We start from the raw sequence: 12,558 nt of genomic DNA on the forward strand, positions 1-12,558 counted from the left end.
TAGGAAAAAAGCCCCAAACAATGATGAGTTGAACATTGCAGTAATACCTCTTAATGGAATACCTCTTAATGGTCACATGAGCATCAAAGCACCACTTAGAGGACTTTGACCTACTGTGTACAAGATTGATGCTGTGCTTCAGAGGTCTAGCCAAATTTTGAAGGGAGAAAAGGCCTGAAAATATGGTGCAGAAATAACCAATTTGAGGTGACAAAGTGATTAAATGTTTTCAAAGTTCTCATGAGATTGAATTAATTTTCAAAATTAGCAATTCTTTCTCCTGCTTGTGCACATTGACAAACTCTGAGTGTGTTATCTTGATAACTGAGCTGTGCCATTAGAACCTGAGACCTTTCTCTTTTTTTTCTAAATTTGTGCTATTGGGGTAAAGGATTATCTTTAGAATAAACAAGGACAGTGATTCCAGATGTTCCAAAGCTCTCTACTAACAACTGGTTCATTTGTTTAATGTGGGCAAGAAACTTTATGCCAATCCTTAGATAAATGGAAAAAACTTGCTTAGTTCTGCCTACTTTTCTTATTTCTCTTCTGCAGGAAGAGGAACATCACCCCTTTTATGACAGATTTTAGGACTTACCCTGTTTACATCGCCTAGGTTATTAGATGTGAGATTGAAATTGCTCTTTCATCATCGTGATGCAGATTATTTTATCACTTGGATTTTTGAGTAACAGAAGTCCAAAAGCCTCTAAAACTATTGTTGAGAATTTAGGAGGAATGCAAGTTGACTGTGTGGCCCATTGCTTTTTACAATCATAGTATGTAAAACCATCCACTGCTTTTCTACTTCATGTGTTTATTTATATGGGAAAAATTTGCAGAACAATTAAGTGGAATGTGTTTTAAGAGGATGTTCCCTTTATAGGCAAATCTGCATATGACATGACAAGATTATTTCTTCCCTAATTCTCAAATCATGTAGGCTAAAATTATAAGACAAATGATGACAAGGTTTACTTAAAAGTAGAAGTACATTATTAACTTGTGAAGTTGTAAGGATGTATGCTGCTGACAACCTGTCCAGAGCACATGGGGGGGGACCTACGTGGACATAATGGGGTGGGGAGACAGAATACAGTACGTTAGAATCTAGCAAGAGATTATAGAAGACAGAGTCAGACTGAAGGCAGGGTTTCAAAGGCTTGTATTGAAAAGTACCGGAATAAGCATACTACAGATCTACAGAACATTTTGAAATCAGCAAGGCCTTTTTGTAGGACATATTCTAAACTTAGTGGCAGCAGTAGAAAAGTAAAAGTGCTGTAAATCGTACATGCCTGACTACTAGTGTAGCATTCTTGAACTGCTGCCCATTTAGGACTCGGCAATCTCCTTTAATGGAAGCATGTTTTCTTCAATATTTGAGTTTGTTTGTTTGCTTATTTATAAGCTCATATGAAGCTGGTGTTTTAGACTGAGAATGACTGGATGTTAAGACTTATCATTTGCAAATTATAATATCTGCATAATTAGAGATCCTCAGGAAGATTATTTAAATTTTGTTCTTGAAACTTAACCCATTATTTAATGATTTTTCCTCAAGTTGCTAGGATTTGTGTCTTTGGTCTCTCCTCTCCTGAAGAGACAGAAATATGGCATTTTGAAACTTAAAACAGATAGTACTTTAACATTAGAACAAAATAATTTCTTTCAGAGGGGCTTTTAGTTGTTGTTCTCTACTTATTTATTCATAGCAGTTAGTCTGAGTCAAGCTAAGTATTCATCTGTTGGGAGAAAAATGTGTTCAGTTTTAACTATTCGTCTTTGCAAAGTTGTTTCAAATATGATTTCTTATCACATAAGCCACTTCACAAAGTGTTGTCTAAATCTGACTCTTTTAATTTTGTATATGCACTTTTCAAATAAAAGGAGTATCTGTGGCAAAGTACATGGTATTCAGCAGCAGCTAATTTTGGTTTGGGGCGGGGGGGGCAAACTCCTTTCTTCATTTCTGCTTTCTGTTGTAACAGACTGCAAAATGCAGAAACAATTTATGATTGTTAAGTTCAATGCTTTAGAACTTGTTGTTCACCTATATTAGGATTCTGTACAAGAGAGTGAGTGAATGTGTTCTCTAGCTTTAATTAAACTAATCCTAACAGATTTTTAAAAAATCCGTAGAAGTTTCTTAAGTTCAGGAGGAAAACGAACATCGGCCTGCTGTGGAGTAGTATTCAGTATCATCTTCTATTTTTCAGATTAGCAGCCAGCACTAATATTAAAGTGTTCTTTTTTTGAAGTGTTTCTTTTTGATGGGAGTAACTCAGTGACACAATCAGGGCAGCAGCTGCTGTGCACATGGGAATTGGTTTCTTTAACTCCAATTTGATTCTTGAACCAGCTGACCTTGGGTATGAGAGAAAGGCAAGGGAGATGCAAGTTCTGCAAGCGGTCATTTTTGTAACTCTTTCCTTTCTGTAATAAACAATGCTGGTTTAGGGACTCAAAAGTAACATTTCATTTCTTTAGCATTTGTCTGCCTTCCTGTCTGTTGCATTTACTTGAATTAATCTACTGTCAATTTAAGGTTTATACAGTACTTCAAGTAAACAGATTTTTAAAACGTTATTACAGGCATCTGTATTCTGAATTTATTGACATATGTTATCTAAACTATGCAGTTGAATTATTTTCTTCTTGATTTTCATCTAGCATGTAATATTTTCTGCAGCTTTCCTTCACTAATTTTTGTCTTTCATGTTGCTAACCATGTATGTTGAAAATGTCAGATGTTTCTAATTACTTTTATGAATTTTTACACTGTTCTAAAATAAGCTGTCTACTGTCCTGAAGTATTTACGTGTTTCTGTATTGCAATGAATATACTTGAAGCTTAGTACATAGTCAAGTACATCTGCTGGGAATTCCCACAAATCTGCGTTATAGCAGCAACGAGCATTTTGGTGGCCTATACTGGGAATTATCAGAGATGCCACTTCCTCCCTCAGGGTTAGCAAAAAGAGAAGGGAGGGGCTGGCTGTGGTTCTGGCATCTTCAGAAAATGGAGAGAACCTGTGTCTAGGCAGATGCGTTGGCTGTACCCCAGAATGTTTATAATAGTGCCAGTTCATTGCATCCTGGCTAGGTAAAACAGTGGGAAGGGTGTGAAAAAGAAACCAGTAATGCTCAGAGAGGTCAGAGAAGCGTACAATTGAGAGGATGCTAGCCTGAGCTAAATGTAGTGTCTTATTTTGGAAGATGATGTAGACAGATTGAGACTGTACTTTATTTTTGTGTAGTTTAAGTTCTTTTTTGATTATAGAGACTGCTTTTTTTTTTCTCCTGGGACTCTCGACATCTTTAATGGAATGCTTGAGACAGCCTCAAAAAACCACACATACAGACCCCCCTACACACACACCCCCTACCCGCCCTCCCCCCCTCCTTGAAATACAGCTAGGAAATAGCCATGACCTCCTAAAATTTCGGTTTCTGTCAGAATATGCTGGTCTCTTTGATCAAGTAGAAGAAATCTTCCCGCTGGTATTTTTCAGTCAAAAGTTAGTTTGTATATTTTTGTCTCCTAAAGATGACATGCTTTAGATTAGATAGCTCATTATAGAGGAATACGTAGCAGATACTCTTGGGAATGCCACAGGTTAAACTTCAACCATAAATAGCTTCTGACTGCAGTAATTTCTTTCTTTAGTTTAAAGGACTTCTTCATGAAGGTTTTGCTGAATGTCATACCTAGAGTATTTTTTGTAGCTCTTGGTTATTAATAACCCAGAATATTCTACTTCTGTTTAACGTATTTTTCACACTACGGTTTTGATTACTGACTGAAGGTTTTTCTCAGGCTGCTAACTAAAATGCTTCTGAACTGGAATGAAGTGGAAAACTGTTAGCCTTGAAGAAGAATGTCTTGAAAGTTATGAGCATATGAAAATCAGTTACACTGGAATATTGGCAACAAATATTCCTAGAATGTTTTTTAAAATTGTAAGTGTGTGTGAAAACTACTGGATATATATGCCCTGTAAAATAGGGTGAGACTTTTAATATTAAGAAATGGATCAGTTTACGATAAACAGAAGTTAAATACCACATTCAAGATTCCGTTCACATGATTGGTGCTGGAAAACACGTAGAATGCATGTGTAATCTTACCCACTCTGGAAAAGGAAGAGCATTGAAGTCACTAACAAGTATGCCTCATTGTGGGCTTTCTGAATACTGAGCAGTATAAAAAGCAACATATCATTCCCTTAGTTTAATGCAGTTGTAAGGTGAGAACTTTTTGCCATTGTTATGTAAACTCAGGTTTATAGCATATCCTTTAAGATTTACTTTTATAGGCACGTCTATACGTGATGCATTGAAAAGCTGTTGGTTTATGCCGCTTTATTTCTGTTATGTTACAGGTCTCATTGGTCCATTGGTTATTTGGAAACTGACGCTTCCCATTTTCAGTTTAGCTGATATTGAAACTGTGCTGGTAACAAGAGCTAGATGGAAGAGAGTCCTACACAAGCATGTATGCAAAACAAGAAACAGCTTACTTGGGAGATGGTACTGAGACTGAACATAAAGAGTAAAACTTGTTAAATGAGCATTAAGAAATCCTCTAGCTAAAATCCTAGACTTTTATTCAACACTTCTTACTGTCAACTTCATACAAATGTCAGAGTTTCATTTTGGGTAGTAAGGTAGATTTGGATTACTGTACTGCAGGTCGGTGGGGGATCAGAGCTCCTAAAAACTAAGGAAATGTAGAAACTTTTTAAACCAAAACTTTAAGCAGATTTGTATTTTGAAATGTAAATGCATTAAGAATTTTTTTGTAGTCCACATAATCAGTAAGTGAAATCACCTGCTTCTTTTTCATTGCTATTGCACATAAAGCAGTTAAGTCAGGAAATTTTCTTTTTGCTTGTGTTGTAGGTTGACAAGCTTCTGTTTCTTCATGACTTCTCTAATACCTAGGGAATTTTTAAATAGAAAATGGACACTAAGAGCCAATGAGAAATTTCCTACCGTATTTTAAGGGTCAGAGAAAGAAGGGTTGCAAAAACACTCTTCAGATGTATCACAGCATGCATCAGTGATGCTCTGTAAAAGTCTCAGACAAACGGGGATGTGAAGTAATGCTTCTATAAATAACTCTGTGTTCATCCATAAACTTTTACTGGAAAGGCATGGAATGAGATGCCTGCATCTCTGCAAGTGAAATTTTGGGTGTGGCAATACTTATCCCCGATAGTGAAAAGTGATCTTTTCTACTGACCACCTGTAAAGTTGGGGAGAGGATTTAAGGTGGCTTTTCCATCCTTCCTTTACTGCTGGAGATGAAAACAGGAGCAGCATTTCCAGCTGGTTGGAGTATTATAGGGTGTGGACTTAAGTAACTTCAGATATAATAGAGAACATTTTCACAGTAGTTTTGGCTATCCCAAAGTATTAAAACATAGTTCCTTGGTATAAATACAAACATGCATCCCTTTCCTGTAGTAACAGATTCAGCTACCAAGTTGGGAAACCCATAAGCTGTGGTGAAGGCACTGTTGCACAGTCCTAGAAAGCAAAAAAATCTGGTTCCTTCACCAAGATCTAGTATTTAGCCACTTGGCCTGTTGCCTCATAAAACAGATGTTGGTATTATCTCTGATATGTATTGCTGCATTTACAATGTACGAAATAGTTGACTGCTAAAGATGATGGCTGAATTAGAGTGGAATGTAGATTCTCAGCTCTTCCATTAGTTTTGCAATGGCTAAAAATGGCTTCTGTGAGATATAGTAAAGTTAAATGGACTAACGTGTCAGTTATCTGTGCTGAAATCTGTAATTGCCAGAAACAAAGAGGTTTGGGTTTTGATTGGGTTTGGTTTTTTTTTTTTTTCCAAATCGTAATTATCCATCCCAGAAATGGAGATTCTCATATATGGATCGCTTTGTTGTGCTTTTCAGATTGACGAAGTTAATGTGTTGTTCTTTAACAGTGTCCTGACACATGTATGTGTTATTGAGAAATTCCTGTTTACTAGCTGAGGATTTCTTTTACATCATTTCAACGATTTAAGATTTTTAACCCGCACTGAAAGAACAGAGAAGTCCCAAATTGTACTGCCTTGTTTTTGTAGTAAGACTTTTTAGCATTGTTCTTCTGTAGTTTAGTTAGAGTGTGTAACACTTTAAGTACCACCACTTACAGATGTGGCAATAACCGATACTGTAATTTGTGGATGAGCAGAATGATCAATCTGTTGCCTTATCTGAGATAGATAATAATACCTTTTAATTAGGTAATAGTAGCTATTATCTAATTAATTTTTATAATAGAGGAAAACCACTTTACAAATGGGAGTGGATCTGTTTGTCATTAAGTATTAATAACTGGGGTTTGGGTTCCTTGTGGTTTTATTTTGATATTTCTGCGTAGTGATTAAAACTTCTTCACACGCAGAAATTTAACCACACATGTTTATCTTAATGTTATCATTACAGCTGTTGAAAATGTATAGTTGCAATGTTAACTTTACATTAAGGTAAGGTGGTTTTTTTTTCTTTTTTGGATGCATGCCCGACAACCTATCAATCACCTTTGTACAGTACGCGTTGTGTTTGAGGAGGAGTTATCAAAGTCATAAGGCATGATTCTGACTCATGTCTGTTGACTGACCTTTTTACCTTTGAAAAATCTCTTCTACCACATTAAATATCATATCCTTTAGCTTGGATAGTATGGTAGTATTATTTTTTCCAACATCCTGAGCTATATATGTAATATTATTCTGCTCTGAATGTTAGACAAAATTAGGTAAATATTTTATATGGAAAAAACAGTAGAAGTATTTATAATGGGGTGACATAAAACAAAATTATACTAACTTTCTGTAGCAGCACAAATGCTTTATTTTAGGTGTTTGCTTTAACACACACTTCAACAGATACCTTATGAGTTATGTTTTATTTGGGGAAAGGGGGGGAGTATATCTCTCTTGTGGACAGATAACTAGTTTCTGTATTAGTAGTACTTAGAGGCAAATTCTCCACCCAACATTTGCATGACCTTAGCTTTATCTTAAATAGTTCTGTTTCTTCGGTAAGTTATGTTGGACTTCAAGCATTTCAGAGCAGTAAAACAACTGCTTGCACAAACTTGAGCTTAATTTAACTACAGAGAAATCAATCAAGTCAAACTGAGACAAGTCTAGTAACAATAATTTCTCTCTCAAAAAAAATTGTTTTAATCTCTAGCAGTAATTCAAAATGAGTGTATTAATTTCTAAAAGAAATTAATACCATGCATACCCATATGTAGTATTTGGCAAGAATATTAAAATGTATACTTTATTTTAAAAGTACATACTGTATATAGTAAAAAAAATAATTCTAGGCCATTAGGATGAGGTTGTTTATATATTTACATGGTACAGAAAATTACAGATGTTCCCATAATGAAAACAGTAACTCCATGTTTATTTGAAAGTGTTTAAGAAACAGATATTAAAACAACCCCAAACCCTACCAAAACCTAAATCCCTTTCAATGCTTTTTTTTAATATCAATTTTAAAATTCAAGTTTGGGGTGTTTTGTTTTTTTTTTCAAAGCAGTGTCAAACTGTCAGACACACAAAATTAATAATTTCTCTGCTATTTACCAGTCTACACATTTTTATTTGTGTAATGGGATCTTTTTTTCCCCAAAGTATGTCTCAAAAGAAGACTAAATTTTCCAGATCGAATTTGGAAAATGCAAAAACAAGTTTGTGCATGGAATTCCTGTGTTGGCAGTAGGAGATATGAACACATGCATGTCCATTTTTGCTGCCCAGACCAGTAAGTTTAAATGTACAGCTCCAGTTCAGAATCTGTGATTGAAGGACTTCTTTTCTTAAAAAACATTGTATTTCTGTGAACTTACTTCTCTTTCATTTATCGAACCGTCACTTAATCCACCTGGTTTTCCTCATCTTTTGAACAAGAATGTGTGTTTTCATCACATTATGAATACATGCTATGATAACGTTACAGGAATTAGATGAGAAATTATCATGTCGGTGCTTCTGCTGCATGCATCTAGGTGAGGCTGCATTTCAGGGGGAACTACTTCAGTCTTCTTGGCACAGTTCTATGATACATCATTACTGGAGATGCTTCCAGCATGCAGTATGGTATTAACAGTTCATAAAATCTTTTCCCCTGTATCTTGAAAGAGCTCGTTTATATTTTGGCATTTAATAGAGCTTCTACTACTGTGTGTGGTCTGCTTGAAACCATATTAATTGTGTAAAATGCAATTTTCTTCTGAGTATGTATTCTGCTTCTTGATCTTGTTATACTAAGTCAGTTACTATAGCACCACTGATAGTCATTGGTACTTCACAGGCACTTAAAAATAAGCTAAATTAAAACTCAGACAGCAAGGCCTCATAGAGAATGGAGGAGTGGCATTAAAGGTGTAATTTCATATGCTAATCTTGTTCCTGGACACATGTAAATAAAAGTTGTGACAGCCAGTCCCATTCATTGTAACAGGGATTCATGCTGTTTCTTTTGCACATCTGAAACTAGAGAGGGTCAGTTTGTTTCCACTGTGCTGGGCTCTGTTGGAATTTTTTGTCTGGAAGTAGGAACTTGAAGTTACAGATAGAATTTCAGAAACTGCTGAAATGTCTGTACCATGTCTGTTGCCAGAATATCTAGTCACACCTCTTGGATCCCGTCGCCATCTGCTGATCTCAGATTCAGGTGCCCATTGCTTGTGCTGTGCCACAGCCGATGACAAGAAAGGTGATTGTGGGGATTTTCTTTTAATGTCGTGTTTCTTTGAAAGCCTCCTTGCCAGTCCTTCTCCTAACATCAAACCATCAGGAGCTACTACAATGAGAAGCAGCTGAAGGCAGCATTTGTTAAAATGTTTTCCTTCCCTTCCATGGCAAGGACATCTCTCTCTGTTACGCCCCTTTCTATAATCGATGTTGGCACAGCGTTGCATGGACACAATTTCCAGTTCTTTAAGCAAGGCAGTGCTGCTGTTAGAGCACCTTTTGGGGAGCGTGCTCTTTGCGTTAGTGAATGCTGGCCTAGTCAGGGACTGTTTGTGGCTGGACGTGTAGGTGTTAGCAAGGAATCCCCAGGGGATTTTGTTACCCACTTAGGTGCGATACTGTGGCTGAGGCAGGCCAGGCAGCTCTTCATACAGGTGCTGTAGGACTGAGCGCTTCAGCCCAGCAGCTATCGAGTGATTAAGAGCAAACATTCCTCCTGAAGTGTTCATCAGGGAAACAGCTGAAGCTGGGAGAGAGGGGCAGAGGGGACCAGCTGATTGAGGACTGTAGGTTGGACATCCCTACTGTAAGGAACACTTTTTTTTTTTTTAAAAATCTATTTCATCTCATAGATGCAGCCAGGCACTCACTGTTTGAGCACAGGAATTGAACCTCGTTTAATCAGTGTCCTACTTGAATTCATCCACATAGAATGCAATGCACTGTGGATATTTGTGCCTTAAGCAGCCTCTTATTGCAAAGCAGAGAGCTGTGACTTAGATTAAATTTAAATCCTGATTTCTGACATGTTAGCACAGCAAACTAATGCCAAAATCTGTTAAGCCTCCAAGATTTTGGGATTTTTCTGTTGTTATTCTTGACATTGGGTGAGTGCTGAGATCTTGTCCGCAGTCACATTTGCTTCTGGGCAGGAGGAAATAGTCCGTGTAGTTCCATTAATCCAAAGAAGCCATCACATCTGGTTTTATGAATGACTTCAGGGGGAAGGGAAGTTTGCAATTGATTAACATTGTTCTTAAAATCAAAGACTACTGTAGTTTCAGGAATTACTATAGAGAGCTTCAGGGACCCTGGCAGTTAGCTCAGAAAAACAACTTTTTTTTTTTTTCTTCTTTTTTTTTTTTCTGAAAGATTATTCAGAAGATTATACTAGGAGACCTGATAGTTCCAAATGTGTACTTCTAGCTCTTCAAAATCAAATGAAAAATTGATAAACATTCAGTCTTTCTGGATTATGGTAATTTAAAAAATCATACATAAGATGAAAATCCTATTTTTATATTTGAAATTAATATGCTTATATTAAATAGGCAAGCATTTTTTACTATACTTGTGAAACGGGTTTTCTTATTGTTTAGTTGTCTATTATCATCCACTGAAATGGTTACTAAAATTTAAGAGCATATAAAAATGAATGCTGATAGTTTTAGGAAAAAATACACACAGTTTTACTGTGAGTTTTGTTATGGTGGGAGTTTTGTTGGTTTATATGGTTGGACTTGATGATCTTTGAGGTCTCTTCCGACCATAATGATTCTATGATTCTATGATTTTTTATTTTTTTTTTCTCTAAAGGCAGGTTGAATGTGTGCTAGCAGCAAGTCAATGTGAAGTGTAAATAATATTGTGCATGAGTACTCATCAGCTGTTAAGCATGCAGTGGTTTAAGGCTCCAGTTACCTGTCTATAACAATTCTTACCAGGAGTCAGCAATCTGAATTCTTGCCCTATTCAACATTCTCTATGGTGAATACATGGTATAATGCAGTGCAACTGTACTGTGCTCTTAAGAGAATGCCCAGAATTTTAGCATTATCTTTTTTTTTCTAAGAGGTGGCAAGTTGAGAATCTTATTTTGAATTTGAAGTCATTCAGTTTACACAACTTAAGCAGATTCTCTGATACGTTCAGCTTCATGGTGCTCTCTTCTATCCAGAAGTACCATTTCCATCCTTCAGCAGTTTAGATGGTTTATTCATAAATGGGAGTTTGGGTGGTAAATGCAGTTTGGCAAGGCACCTGCTTCACTGATTGTTTGGTTCAGAATTGACCTGAGGAAAAAGTGTGGGTCTCCCGTGGGTTTTCATAAACTTCATTGCTACTCTCTTTCACCACATCAGCCAGAATAGACTCTGTGTATTATTAAAAGACATGCTTTGACCACTACCCATTATTTTCAGCAACTATACTTAAAACATTTCCCAGGAGTACAGAAATTGAAGGCTGGGATCTTGAATTCTACTGTGTAAATAGATAGTCTTTGAGCCAGCAGTCAAAGTGAGTTTGAGTCATTAGGCCATTGCAGTAGGAAAGCTATATATGTGTGTTCCTTTTTCTTTCTTCTTTTTTTTTTTTCTTTTCCCCTTTAAACAGTAGTATCTAATTTGTGGTCCTTGATAGTTTATTGTAGTAAACATAGCTTAGTTTCATTACATGCTGAAATGTTTCAGAAATCTCCAGCCTGGCTCATAAACATGTATTTTCCCTTTGCAAAAGAAGTACACACCAGTGCCTTTGCTTGTTTTCCACACAGCCCAGAAGGAGGTTGTTAGGAGCGGCACCGACTGCCCACTGCCCTTTGCTGCGGCCGGGCCAAAGCAGTCAGTCAGCAGCGGTCTGCTGTGGCGCAAGGGAGAGAAGGATGCTATGGCCAGTGCTCCAGTCCTGGGACCACCCGACAAAGATTGCCTCCTCTCTTTTAACCAGGAGTCAAAACATGACCAGAATTAAAAAAGAAACGGAGAATTGATAACTGCCTGCTTGTTCTTTTGTCTTAGATTCTAAAGCAGTGAGGCCTGTTCTCTGTTTGCCAGCCGGAATGGTTTAGTCGTTATCTGCTTCAGAGCATTTCCACTCTTAAGATAGTTTATATTGAATGATTCTGGGAGGGAGAGTAAAGGAAGTGGCTGTGCAAAATCTATTGATGATTTCTTGGCACAGAGAACGTGAATGATTTCTTCTGTCTTTGCACCCTGCCTGCTTGAGCGGCACAAAGGAAAGGACCTGGCCCCCACCTCCAACTGTTGTTTCTTTTGACATACTTAATTTTCAGGTCAAGAGGACAGAACACCTACATCCTAATCAATGTGAGGTTCAACCTGGGAGGGAGTTTATCCAAACGGGGAAAAGAATTTTTTGAAAGCATATTCAGCTCTAACAAGAGTCTTGTAATAGGTTGTCATCAAATAAAGCTGGAATATCCTGTGTTTTAAGTTGCTTCTGTTTAAAAGTAGAGTTGGAGTTTGGTTTGGGATGTGCTTTTCTTAAAAAAAAAAAATAAAAAATCCTACCTCACTTCTCTTACTCAACTATTAGATGTTCTGTCCGGTTGTGTCCATCTTGGCATAATCTCAGTTTTAAAAGGGCACGTTGCTGAGGCTGCTCATCTTTCTGGCATGAGGATCTGTCTCAAACCTTCATTGCATCCCAGCAGCAAAACGTGTCAGCGCAGGAGCAGAGCAACTTCACTTGCAGAACACGTTCTTGCTCTGCATTCGCAGCAACCTTCAGGGTCACCGAGTGCACAGTTGCCTCCTTGGAGGACTGTTTATTTCACAGTGACCTTTGTGCCAGGTGACATGTCGAGGTAACTAGGTGACAGGATACTTTTAGTTCAAAAGTATAATTAACTCTGGATGACAAGAGAGACAGAAGGAGTAGCATCTGTGGCTTTGGGGAGGATTTAAAGATGAATGTTTGGAAGCTGGTCACATTGCCTATGCATTTAGTGTTAGTATCCGCACCATTGAACTCTTAGCTGTCTCAGAAGCAGATTGAAGTAGAAGACTGTATCCTGAAACCCT

The sequence above is a fragment of the Cariama cristata genome, unplaced genomic scaffold (assembly GCF_000690535.1).
Source record: "Cariama cristata isolate BGI_N322 unplaced genomic scaffold, ASM69053v1 scaffold19980, whole genome shotgun sequence".
NCBI lineage: Eukaryota > Metazoa > Chordata > Aves > Cariamiformes > Cariamidae > Cariama > Cariama cristata.